Here is a 13,155-nt window from a genome sequence, read left to right on the forward strand (position 1 = left end):
TTGAATATTATATTTGTAAAGAAAACAGGAACTCTTATTCATGCTGGTTTTTCAAGGAAAAAGAGTTGTTTTTTATACTGAAAAATAGTTAAAACCAAAAGAGATTATTGTAGATCTTGAAACAAGAATACTAGGAGTAAAAATAGATTGGGTAGGCACAAAAATCTTCTTGTTTGCCATATATGCTCCAAACAAAAAGAAATATGATTTTTATTGAAATTATCAGATTTAATCCTTGAGCAACCATATGAAAATATCATACTATTAGGAGACTTCAATGGAATTGTAAATGATAAGCTTGACCAATTATTATATAATAAGAAGAAAAAATTAAAACTGAGAAAAAAGACACATTACCAAGTTCATTTGTGGATCTTGTTCACCATCTTGAGCTTAAAGACATCTGGAGAGAGAGAGGGAAATGCAAGGGAATATACATATTTTTCCAGTAGACACAATTCGCTTTCCAAAATTGATATGATTTGGACAATCAAAAATTTGGAAAAATGATAGAGCTAAGCGTTATTTCAGATCATAGTCTGATTTGCTGTGAATTTGGTCTACAATTTAAACAACACATTTGGAAATTAAAAGTATGGATATTAAATAAAGGAAAACACTAGAAATAATTAAAAAGAATTTAGAAGAATTCTTTATTGTTAATAATGAATTAGTACAGGATGAAAATATTATTTGGGAGGCCAATAAAGTCATTATTAGAGGGATGATTGCACAAACAGAATGTAAGATAAACTGCCAAAAGAAAAAAAGAAATACAGTATTTAACTCAAGAAATAAAACAGCTAGCAAGTACATTAAAAACAAAACCAAAAGATTAAAAAAACTAGAGAAAAATTAATAATCCTCAAAAAATCCACACAGGAAAAATGATTACAAGAAAGGGAAAATAATTTAAGGTTTATTAGACAGAAACATTTAATTTCTGCCACTAAACCTAGAAAATGGTTAACAGAAAAACTGAGACAAGAAAAAAAGCAAAGATGGATAAAGAAACTTAAAGTAAAAGATAAAATAATAGATAATTTAGAAACAATACAAAAAGTAACAACACAATATTTTTCAGAATTATATGAGAAAAATAAACAAGAGAAGGAAAAGATATATAAATATCTCAGATCAGAACCAATACAGGAGATATCTGAAAACCAAAGAACAATTTTAAATGCCCTGATCACATTAGAAGAAATTAAAACAATTAAAAAATGAAAAATGGTAAAACCCCGGGACTTGCTGGCTTATCAATGAAATATTATAAAACCTTTGAAGATTTCCTTGGGGGCACTTACACTTCTACTGAATAAAATATTAGAAAATGGAAAGACCCCAGAAACATGGAAAGAAGCCCATATTACATTAATTCCAAAAGACAAAGTTTCCCAAGCTAATGGTTTTAGACCTATTTCATTACTCACCAATGACTACAATTCTGGCTTAAAGACACCAAAAAACATCACATGAATATTAGCATACAGACCAAGCAAGTTTTGTACTGAAACAAAATGGCAATAGAAATGTTAGAAGAGTAATAAACAGTATAGACTATTTAGATAAAAATCCAAATAAGAAAAAGCATTCGACAATGTGAACTGGAAATCCATTAAATTAATCCAGAAAAAAAATGAATATGGGAAACAAATTTATTAATCTAGTTGAAGCAATATATCAAGACTAAAAGGCAAAATTAAAAATGAATGGAAAATTGACTGAAGAATTTAGGATTTGTTATGGAACTAGTCAGGGATGTCCACTCTCTCCTATCCTGTTCAATATAACATTAGAAGTATTATTCAATAAATTAAGAACTCAAAAGATATATAAAGGATTAAATATCAATAAAAGTAATATTAAACTAAAAGCATTTACCGATGACATGGTGATTTTTGTGGTTGATTCCTTAAATAATGTACTACCAACCCTTCAATTAATCAATGGATTTAGAAGTATAATTGGGTTTAAAATTAATAATAAGAAAACAAAAATGCTTCTTTTTAATTTGACAAACAATGAACAAAAAGAATTGATTAAACAGATATACAAAGTGAAACTTCAGTTAAGTATTCAGAAATTAATATAGGAAAAACAATAATAAGATTTATATGAATAATTATGGAAAAAATTTTTTTAAAGCATTAATAAATGGGAAAATTTAACCTTGGCTTTATTAGGCCAAATATCAGTAGTTAAAATGACAATTTTACCCAAGCTGGTCTACTTTTTCCAAAACATTCTAATTATTGCTTCAACTAAAGTCTTTAATGAATGGAGAAAAGAAATAACTAATTTCATAAGGGGGGGGGGGAAGAGACCAAGGATTAAATATACATCCCTAATAGATCAGAAAGGTCTATCACTTCCTGACTTTAAACTTTTATCATGATGCCTGTGCAATTACTTGTTTAAAAAATGGATAATGTTGGATGATGAAGAGACTCTTAATATTGAAAGTTATGGAAATAGCTGGGGGTGGCACAAGTACTTATGGCCATTGAAAATGAAAAAGATAAACAGATTTAAAAACCATATTATCAGAAGAGCATTGATAAATGCTTGGGAAAAATACAGATTTAAAACTTATAGAAAGATACCCTGCTGGGTATCAAGGTTGGAATCAGTGCAAAACAAACAATGCAATGAAAGTAGAGAATGACCAAAATATAAAGACCTAATTTTATGGAATAGAAAAGAACCAATTCTGAAACCTAAAGATCAAATTCCAATAGCTAATCAAGAATGTCACTAGTTTACTTACTATCAAATAAATGAAGCGTTTATACAGGATAAAAAATATGACTTAGACTGATCTCCCACTGATTTAGACAAAATAATATGGGATAACAACGAGAAGTTAATGAGCAAGATTTATAAATATTTATTAAAAATTGAATTGGAACAAGATGTAATTAAAGAAACAATGATAAAATGGGCCCAAGATTTTGGAAGATTCAGTACACTCCAAATGGAAAAAAGCTGGAGAAAACACCAACATTTCACCCTAAGTATGGAAAGTTTCCCTAAGGGGAAACTATTATACAGTTTTCCATAGATGGTACTTAACTCCCCTTCAGTTGGCTATAAAATTGTTAAAAATTCTACCCCATTTTGCTAGATGTGTATCAACAGTTGCTAAGAGATTGTGGAGGAGCAACAAATTTTTACCCACAAAAAATCTCATAAAAGCGTCACAGCTAATGGCTGAATCATTAAAATTTTGGGATTCCATGGAAAGGAATTTAGGAGATCTAATCATTTTAAACAATTGTGCCAGGAGTGAGCTAGCAAATGTAGAATTTCTTCTTTGCTACCTTCACTGCCACTCATAGACTTTCATAAATGTCTTATAAGATGTTCTAGCAGCTTTGACATTAGTTCACTGCCAAACTTACTCTAGGCATCCTAGTTCCCGTTTAATCAATCACTGTTCCCCAGTACAGTATAACAAGGGTCTGGGCTGAAATAAGAATGAAGAGGAGCCCCTTTCTCCTGGTGCAAAGTAGTAACACCCTGGGGGGTGGGGTGGACAGAGCAGCAGCTCTTTCATGATGGGCTCTCTTTGGTGGCGGGGGCTTACCCCCCAGACACCCAACTAGGCCAACTAGCCGCTCTGAGCCAATATGGAAGAACGGCATATAAGTCAAATAATAAATAAATACATCCTCTGAAGATTCCAGCCACAGATGCAGGAAAAACGTCAGGAGAAAATGCTGCTAGAACATGGTCTTACAGCCCGGAAACCACACAACACCCCAAAAAACGAGTGAATAAATAAATGAAGCCATCCTATTGCCTCGTGGTGATGCCACAATGCCTCCCTCATCTGCACCTACACAAAGTGCTCCTGGAGGTCCTGTCCCTCTGCCACCACCTCAGGCCCCTCCTTTACCTCTATACTGCCAGTGCTACCTCAACCTGTCCAGAGGGGTTACCTTTATCAGTTCAGCCATCCGCTGGATCAATATTGACTTCCCCTCCCTCCTCAGCGCCCACTTCCCAGGGTTTCCTTCCTCCACTCTAGGTTGCCCCTTCCAGTGGCACTTGGGGCAGCCCCTCCCTTGGCACTTCTTTTCCTAATTCTGCCCTCTCTCTGATCCTAGCTTTAATATCTTTCTCCTCTGCTGTTTGCTTCCCCCCACCCCTCCCAGCTGTTTTTTGGCTGGCTTGTGAATCATTGCCCCAGTCTCTCCCTGTCCACCCTGGCTTTCTTGGATTGATGTTCCTTTTCCCTAGTGTTACTTTTTTTAAAGGGTGCTGTTTTGGACATGTGCAGCTAACCCCTTAGGAGATGGCTCAGTTGCACCATTGCTGCCCCATCCTTGGCTACCATGGAGCTATAGAATCACCCTGCTCATCACGTCTGTAGTAACTGTAGCTACAGAAATTCTGAAATATTGCTGTCAGTTTCAGTGCTCACTGGTAGGAGTCCAGAAGACATGATGTAACAACATGAGCCTACTTGTAAATAGAAATGCCATACTGGGTCTAAATTTCTAAATGCGCATGTGAGCAGCATTAAAAAAATGAATGTGTATGAGTAAAAATATGTATTCATATTCAGTATCTTAAATATTTCAGAAAAAAATTTCAAGGTGTTGGCTTTCAAAACTTTCCATAGTTTATTATATGAATTATTATAATCTGAAAATCTAGTCATGTGAAATTAAAATTAGTGGGGATAAAGTTTTCGTATGATATGGAAGATGGACCAGTTCATTCTACTCATGAGGAATTTCATCATTTTAAATCTAAGTTTAAGCATTATTTGTAGCTTTAAAAGAACTCAGTTCTTTTACCTTTCATACGCTGAGCCTGTGCTGACCATCTCCATCAATTTGCAGTTGCATTCATAGGTGCTTGTTTGTGTAATTACGCCCGTTGGCTATAATAGTCACAAAACATTAAGCATATTGAATTAAAAGCCTTGATGTAACATCTTTAAACTATGCAGGATTATGATGGATTTTGATGAATGGAGAAGAGGATGGAGTTTTTGAATATAATACATTCTTCAAGTTATGTGTTTACGGAAAAATCAAGTAAATTCTCAAGTAAATGTACATACATGCTCCAACTCTGTATGTTAAATAACAGTATTTGGTATGGTTTATTTTCCAGCTTCCAAACGTAATGATAGTTTAATGAACCACATAACGTTTGTTTGTTTGTTTCTCTTTTCTTGTTCATTTCATGCAGACCTAATTTATCATGTGAGTGCTCATACTGTGGATACACAGGCATTGAAAGATAATAATTAGGAGCATCTGTTAACATTTTCCAGAAACAGATGTTAAATGAATTACGTTGTGAAAATACAATTGTTTTAAACTGGAATATACATGTATTCTGAACATTTGAGAAATGAAATTAAGAATAAATTCTACTAGGCAACATTTCCCACCTGAGCTGGTGTTTAGGATTGCCAGGCTTTTGGTTTTGAGGATAGCCACATAAGAGCTGAGGGTACTTTATCAGAGACAGTTGAGGACTTCATGGCTTTCATTACAAGGATAGGGCTACTCTAGATATTGTAGTGTGCTAGAATGAACTCTCCCACTGAATAAAGTATATATTACTAACTGTGTTTCCTAGGTAGCTTAAAGTGACAAATTAGCTGCAACAATGACTAGAGTAGAAATGGAGAACAACATAAGGCAAGTCCAGTTAAATTCAGGATATGGCCCACTGCAGAGTCTACTCTGTGACAAGTATTGCAACACAATTGAATTTGTGCATAGCAAGGGATCCATTTTATCTAGGCCCCAGAATGATTGTAATGAACCCCTGCCGCCTGCTATGATTTATTTGCTAAGCACTTTGTGAATAAAAAATGTTCGCATCTGCTCCAACCTGGATACCTCTTTAGTAGCAGCATGATTACCAGATGTTATCCTTTTGAGGCAACAAATGCTTGGCAAATTCCAGTTATTACAAACTGACAATGTTGTCTGAGTGCCAAGAGTGATGCCACCCTATCTTATCCTTATCCTTCTGCCTTTTTTTTTTACTCAGTATACGTCTTGGTCACCTTTTCATGTCAAATGGTCAAGATGGCTTACAAAAACAGCACAGAACATCATAACATCTCTAAAAATTATCCTTGAATTTTAAAAAAGCCTTGCAAGACAATTTAAAACTCAATAAAACCACTGAATCTCCTCAAAGATCTTCTGAGATAAGCTGTATTGAACAAATTCACAAAATTACATAAATCCTTAAATTACATAATTAAATCCTTAAATTACATAAATCCTTAAATAAATAAAGCTTTGAAGAATGGCTGAACATCCTGAAACTTCACTTATGAAGGAGAGATTCCATAGTTTGAGGCAGACAAGAATGGTACTTCTGAAAGGGTGGATTCCCAACAGACAGGCCTAAGCCATCCTGGGGCCATTGTACCTGTGGGCCTGCCTCTCTCAATATGACTCCCAAAGAACATTATGTTCTGCTAAAAACAATATACTGGTGGTCCCTGGCTCAAAAAGTGTCAAGCTGTCCTCAACTAGATCCAGAACCCTTTTGGCTCTCGCCCCAGCCTGGTGGAACTCTCTGACAATGAGACCAGGACCCTGCAGAATTTCAGTTCCGCAGAGTCTGTAAGATGGTGCTGTTCCACCAAACCTATAGTTGAGGCCAGCAAAGAAGTGTGATGTATCTTGACTGGCTTTCCTTCCCGTCCTTTTCCCTCCCCTTTTGTAGTGGTAAGATTGTGTAGTATGGCAGTAAGGGGGAATGTTTCAGTTTTTTCCACCCTTGATTGGCATTTTTAATGGCATCATGTTTTGAATATATATTTTATCAATACTTGTTGAAAGTCCCTTTGAGGCTGCTTTGACAGGGAGAGCAGGATATAAATTCAATCAATCAATCAATCAATCAATCAAATCTCAGGACCTGATCTGGTTGATGTGGGTAGAGGCAGTTAAGGTAGTAAGGGTTATATATACTCATTGCAATAGACCTTGACTACTGCATATAGTAACATCAATATTTTCTTAACCATGTTCAAAGGCAACCCCATATCAGTACATTAGCAGAGGTTCTGAAGGTAGGTGTAATAGTGGCTAATTCAGATTTTTCAAGGAATAGACTCGACAGATGAATCAGCCTAAGCCGATAAAGGTGCTCTTAGCCACCTCTGCCAAATCTTAATCCAGAAACACTGCAGAGTCAGATGCCCCCTTAAAATGGCAGCCCAAATATACTGGAAATTCTGGGTCTGGAAGGGAAGGAACCAGCATCCCAATTTAGGGGCAAGTGCTGCCAAACACCATCTGGTCCCAGTGATACAAGAGGCTAACTCAGGGGTAGGGAACCTGCGGCTCTCCAGATGTTCAGGAACTACAATTCCCATCAGCCTCTGTCAGCATGGCCAATTGGCCATGCTGGTGAGGGGTGCTTGGACCCTGAGCTATCTGAGCCTGGAATTCTAGTTCCTGAATATCTGGTGAGCCTTGAGGCCCCTGCACCCCTGTAGTTCCTGAATATCTGGAGAGCCGCAGGTTCCCTACCCCTGGGCTAACTAGTCAGGCAGGGCTCAGGCATTCCAGCACTGTTGTCTGGCTATTGAAAGCTGGCTGCAGTTAGACAGCTGGTGCCACTAATAAGGGAGGGCTGACCTAAAGGCAAGACCCACACATATTAGTGCTGACCTAACCCCAAGGATGTACAGCAGTTAGCCCTGACAAAAGACAACTAGGCATTTCTGCTCAGGGCCAGCCAGAGCTACTGCAACATCTCCCCTTCATTTCTCTCTGGTGTTGCAAATATTGCAAGAAGCAATGGAAGGAGAAAATATAGGTTCATCAAATGAGATGGGTGTTGTCATGCCCTCAGAGACACCCTCACTATTTTCCTTATTTAAGCCTCAGTTGTACCCTTAGTTAGAATGGGTTTAGTTGCCTTTTGTACACTTTTCTGTGGGAGAGAACCTTAGGGCATTTCCCCACTCACCATGATCCCCCCTATGCCACAGCTGCTGAGTGCTGCCACAAGAGTCCCCATGCGAGGGCTCATCCAAAAGGCACCGTTTACAAGAGCGCCAGGGATGCCGCATGCTGAGGGGGTGCGACAGCAGCAGCGTCAGGGCGGCTGTGCTGTCGCCGCCCCTGTCGTGGGGAGTGCTGGGGGACTCCGTGCTACTTGAGGAGAGCAGCGCGGAGCTTAAGGTAAGTGGGGAAAGGCCCTCTGTTAGACCTTGTCCCTTTAAGAAGCCCTTTAGAGGCAAAGCACTATAGCATTTTTGACATGCCCCCAGAGAAGATTTTACTATTTCTTTATTAAGCCTTAGTTGTCCCTATAGTAACTAGTTAGTATGGGTTTAGTTCCTTTCGTATAGTGTTCTAAAGGAGGGAACTGTAGTTAGACCCTGTCCCTTTAAGAAGCCCCCTAGAGGCAACAGGCTCACAGTCTTCCTTATTACCCAGTAGTGCTCCTGTTCAGTTAATTTAGTCTAAGGTGCCAGTAGAGCTGGAAGGCTGTAATATCTCTTATATCTAAGGTGTATAAGGAGTATAAAAGTTTAAAGTGTATAAAGAGCATTAATTTAAGGTGTTACAGAAAGTAGAGTCCAGATAGAGGACACTGAAGGAACCAAGAGAAAGCACAGACAAAATGGACTTTCTTGGAAGAAGTCAAGAAAGAATCAAAGTCTCAAACTTCAAGTTGTTCCAGTCAAGAAAGTACTTTATTTTAGTCAGACCCTGGGCGGAGTTAGGGTCTCAATTCTTCTGTGTAATAAATAAATGTAATAAATGTATGTAAATAAATGTAATAAATAATAAATCTCTTTTTTTTGAACTGTTACACCTTGCTTGTGAGTCTCCCACTCAGTTCTGGCTGAGTACAGGGCACCTAAGACTGTTATACTTGGGGAACAGAACAATTCTTATTGGTTAGCAGTTCCTGCTTTACAGTCTGTTTTAGTTCAGGTGTCTTTGGAAGGCTGTAAACAGCAATATCTCAGACGTTTAAGGTGTAAAAGATCCATGATACTTTAAGTAATCCCATTTCAACAGAAATGCAAGGAAACAGAGTCCAAGTAGACGACACTGGGAGATCTCAGAAGCAGTACAAGCAGCACAGACTTCCTTAGAAGCAGTTAAAGAAAGATTTGATGTCTGCAAATTCTTCAAACCATCTCCAAACGTTTCCAGTATTGCAAGTATTCTTTACTTAGATAGACTTCATGGGAGGAGACTTATTCAATATTATTCAATATTATTCAATATGGTTCAATATTATTCAATATGGTTCAATATTATTAAACTATTTTTGAACAGTTACTTATTTGTCTGTGGGTCTTACACTCTGGCCAAGTGCAAGGCACCTGATTTTGAGTTTGCTTGGGAAAGAGAACAGGTGTCACAAATGCTTGGGACTCAGACCAATAGGGGCCTGTCTAAGCCTTCTTTCTCTCTGCTTAGAGAGAACAAAAGGGCAAAGAAGAGGAAGTCTAGTATGAATTTAACCTCTGGATCCTGACATCTGTTCCAGGAAGATCTCTGGAAGGTTTGTTAACCTGGTCAATTGATGGCATCTCACATAGCCCCTCTGTGTCTGAACACATCTTAAAAAGAATCATCTTGGTTTTTTCCCACTGCTCGGCACAACTAAAATGTCCTTAGGACGTTTTTAAAAGTACACCTCTTGGCTTTGTTGTCTGCACAACAGACATCTTTTACTTTTCCTGTCTTCCACTCCTTTCCTTCTGGAGCATGTACTTTCATTTTCACAGCAGCTTGCGCTCACCATTTTCTGCTCATCCAATTACTATTTCCTTGTGAAACATTCATGAATAAAGTTTGTTTTCCCTGCTGATCACATGCAAGTGTCATTTTTTCATTTTCCTTCCCCCCCCCCCTTTTGGTTCAGAGCAGTGAACCAGGGGTACCTAGGCAAACTGGAACCCTGGGCAAAACCTGAGTTTGATGCCCCCCCCCATGGGCGACCACCCTCCCCCACCGTGACCAAACAACGATTTTTTCCACCAGGTCGTTTCAAAGTCACCATCACATTATAGAACATCCCCCAACTCACAAATCTGAACACAGCAATAGGCCATGCCACACAGCAGAAATAATTTTTGGAAAATGTTTTCAAAATGCTTTCAAAATGTTTTATAACTGCTATGAAAACATTTTATGGTGTTGTATCCAGTCCCCCCAATTGGGGGAAACAACATCACTTTCAATGTTGTTTAAACTGGGGACGCCAGATTCTCCCTTTAAGGTGGATTTAAAGGAGAATCTGGGCTCCCTAGTTTAAACAAGTGATGCTGGAATCCACCCCCAAACAGCATCATTTTCAATGGTGTTTAAACTAGGGAGGCCAGATTCTCCTTTTAAATCCACCTTAAAGAGAGAATCTGGGGTCCCCAGTTTAAACAACATTGAAAGTGATGCTATTTTGGGGTTGATTCTCCCCCACCCTGAAACAGCATCTCTTTCAATGTTAAAACTGGGGACCTCAGATTCTCCCTTTAAATCCATGCCGAAGGGGGTGGATTTAATAATAATAATAATAATAATAATAATAATAATAATAATAATAATAATAATAATAATAATAATAATAATAATACCTTTATTAGGCATTGAGAGAATAAAAGAAAGAAAGAAAACAAGCATTGGCAGGAGTGGATTTAAAAAGAGAATCTGGGGAAATTTAGGGGGTACCTGTTGTCAGGGATGCAATTATTAAGATAGCAGCACCAAACTTTCAGGGTATCTTTAGGAGACCCTACTGATGATACCACCCAGGTTTGGTGCAGTTTGGTTCAGGGGGCCCAAAGTTATGGACCCTCAAAGGAGTAGCCCCCATCTCCTATTAGCTCCCATTGGAAACAATGGGAGATGGGGGCACTCCCTTTGGGAGTCCATAACATTGGACTCCCTAAACCAAACCTCACCAAACCTGGGTCATATCATCAGGAGAGTCTCCCAAAAAATCCCTGAAATTTTGGTGCTGCTAGCTTAAAATCTGTTCCCCCTGCAGGCCAAAAACAGAAAAACACTGAAAATACAAAATCCTTCACAAATGAACCTGCAATTTTGTCGCCCACCACAAGGAGGCGCCCTGGGCAGCTGCCCACTTTGCCCAATGGGAGGAATGCCTGTGTGTAGCACCAACGGGGCAGGGGCGGCGGGGGCATTCCAGGGTGTGATGGGGTGAGGCAGGAACACAGGTACATGCGTGCCCTGGCCTCTGTTTCCCCTCACTGCCCCTGGTTCAGAGGAAGCTGTATTTGTAGCTACGATGACACTAATAAGAATGGCAGCTGCTAAGAGAACTGGTCTACCTCCCAATAACAAGCATTGGATAGACCTGGCCACTGTCAAACACCACAATGGTCCACAAAGGCTAGGTCTACCCAGTTCTTCTTAATGGGAGGTAAACTAATCCTCCAGGCAGCTGTGATTCTCTTGTCCATGTCATTGTAGCTACAAAGATAGCTATCTCTAAACAAAAATAAATGAATGAAAAAAAGAGACATATGCAGGATCACCAAGGAAAACAACATTTATTCATGAATGTTTTACAAGAAAACAGCAATCAGATAAGCTGCAAGAAAAGGAAACTTCTGTGGAAAAAAACTCAGCAAATGGCGGCAGGGGAGACTCTCAAACTGTAGAAGATGGCGAGCACAAGCTGTGAAAATGAAAATGAAAGCTGTGAAAATGAAAGAGAAAAGAGAGTGGAAGGTGGAAAAAATAAAATATCTCCTGCCTCTTTGTGTTTGCACTGCCAAGCCGAGATGCCTTCAAGACGAGTCCTGGAAAAAAAAGTCCACATCTTAGCATTTTCAAAACAAATGCCTTGAGCTGAAATAAAGCATCTTGAAAGTTGATTCCCCACCCACCATTAGATGTGCACTCCTCACGGCAACTACCTCGGGGTCCTGCAGCACTCCCCACTACACCTGCAGTCACCCCGATTCTGCCGCTCCTCCCACCCCTCAGCATGCATCATTTCGGATCCTGGTAGGAAGTACACCTTTGTGAAACCGCATGCCGAACACGGAGCAGGGGTCCCCTCCACTTTCACTTGTGAAGTGGGGAATCGGCCGAAGACAACTTAGGGAAAAAGTGTGCGGACTTCCTCCCCAGGACACTTTTTTTTGGCGTCCACAGGATGTCTTATTTGTGCTGAGCAGAATGGACCACTGTCTCCCAACTCCAGTATTTTGACTACTACCATGGACTCAAGTGGAAAGGAGACATAGAGCTGAATATTATCACTGCACCAAGGATATTTCATTTTAGATCTCCAAATGATCTCTTCCAGGGATTTCATGCAGATGTTAAATAGCACAGGGAACCAAGTGGAACCTGACCACACTCATAATCTGACTATCATGATGTAGAAGTTCCCCAACTCTACCTCCCTGAATCCTGCCATTTAGGAAGGGCCAGATCAATATGCTGATGACATCAGTGGCGTAGCTAGGGAAAATGGCGCCCGGGACAAAATCTGAGTTTTGCGCCCCCCCCCCAATATGGGCAGCGTCCCTCCCCCACCATGACCAAACAACATTTTTTTGCACCAGGTCATCTCAAAGTCACCATCACATTATAGAACATGCCCCAACACACAAATCTGAACACATCCAGGGCTCCCTTGTTTAAACAACATTGAAATGATGCTATTTTTTGAAGGGGGGGAATCCACCCTGAAACAGCATCACTTTTAATGTTGTTTAAACTAGAGAGCCCAGATTCTCCTTTTAAATCCACTTTAAAGGGAGAATCTGGGCTCCCTAGTTTAAACAACATTGAAAGTGATGCTGTTTCAGGGTAGATTTCCCACCTATCCACCCCAAACAGCATCATTGTCAATGTTGGTTGTTGTGGGTTTTCTGGGCTGCGTGGCTGTGGTCTGGTAGATCTTATTCCTAATGTTTCACCTGCATCTGTGGCTGGTATCTTCAGAGGTGTATCACAGAGAGAAGTCTGTTATACACGGTGTCCAGACTTCTCTTATAACAGACTTCTCTCTGTGATACACCTCTGAAGATGCCAGCCACAGATGCAGGTGAAACGTTAGGAACAAGATCTACCAGACCACGGCCACACAGCCTGTAAAACTCACAACAACCAGTTGAACTTGGTTGTGAAAGCCTTCAACAATACTTTCAATTTT

At 39.3% G+C, this 13,155-nt stretch overlaps 1 protein-coding gene across 1 annotated transcript in view; it reads left to right on the forward strand.

The window, feature by feature from the left end:
* The window catches only part of GABRB3 (gamma-aminobutyric acid type A receptor subunit beta3), a 230,007-nt gene that overhangs the window by 165,458 nt on the left and 51,394 nt on the right, over positions 1 to 13,155 (forward strand). The window lies entirely within an intron of this gene.

Source organism: Sphaerodactylus townsendi, linkage group LG04 (genome assembly GCF_021028975.2).
Source record: "Sphaerodactylus townsendi isolate TG3544 linkage group LG04, MPM_Stown_v2.3, whole genome shotgun sequence".
Lineage (NCBI taxonomy): Eukaryota > Metazoa > Chordata > Lepidosauria > Squamata > Sphaerodactylidae > Sphaerodactylus > Sphaerodactylus townsendi.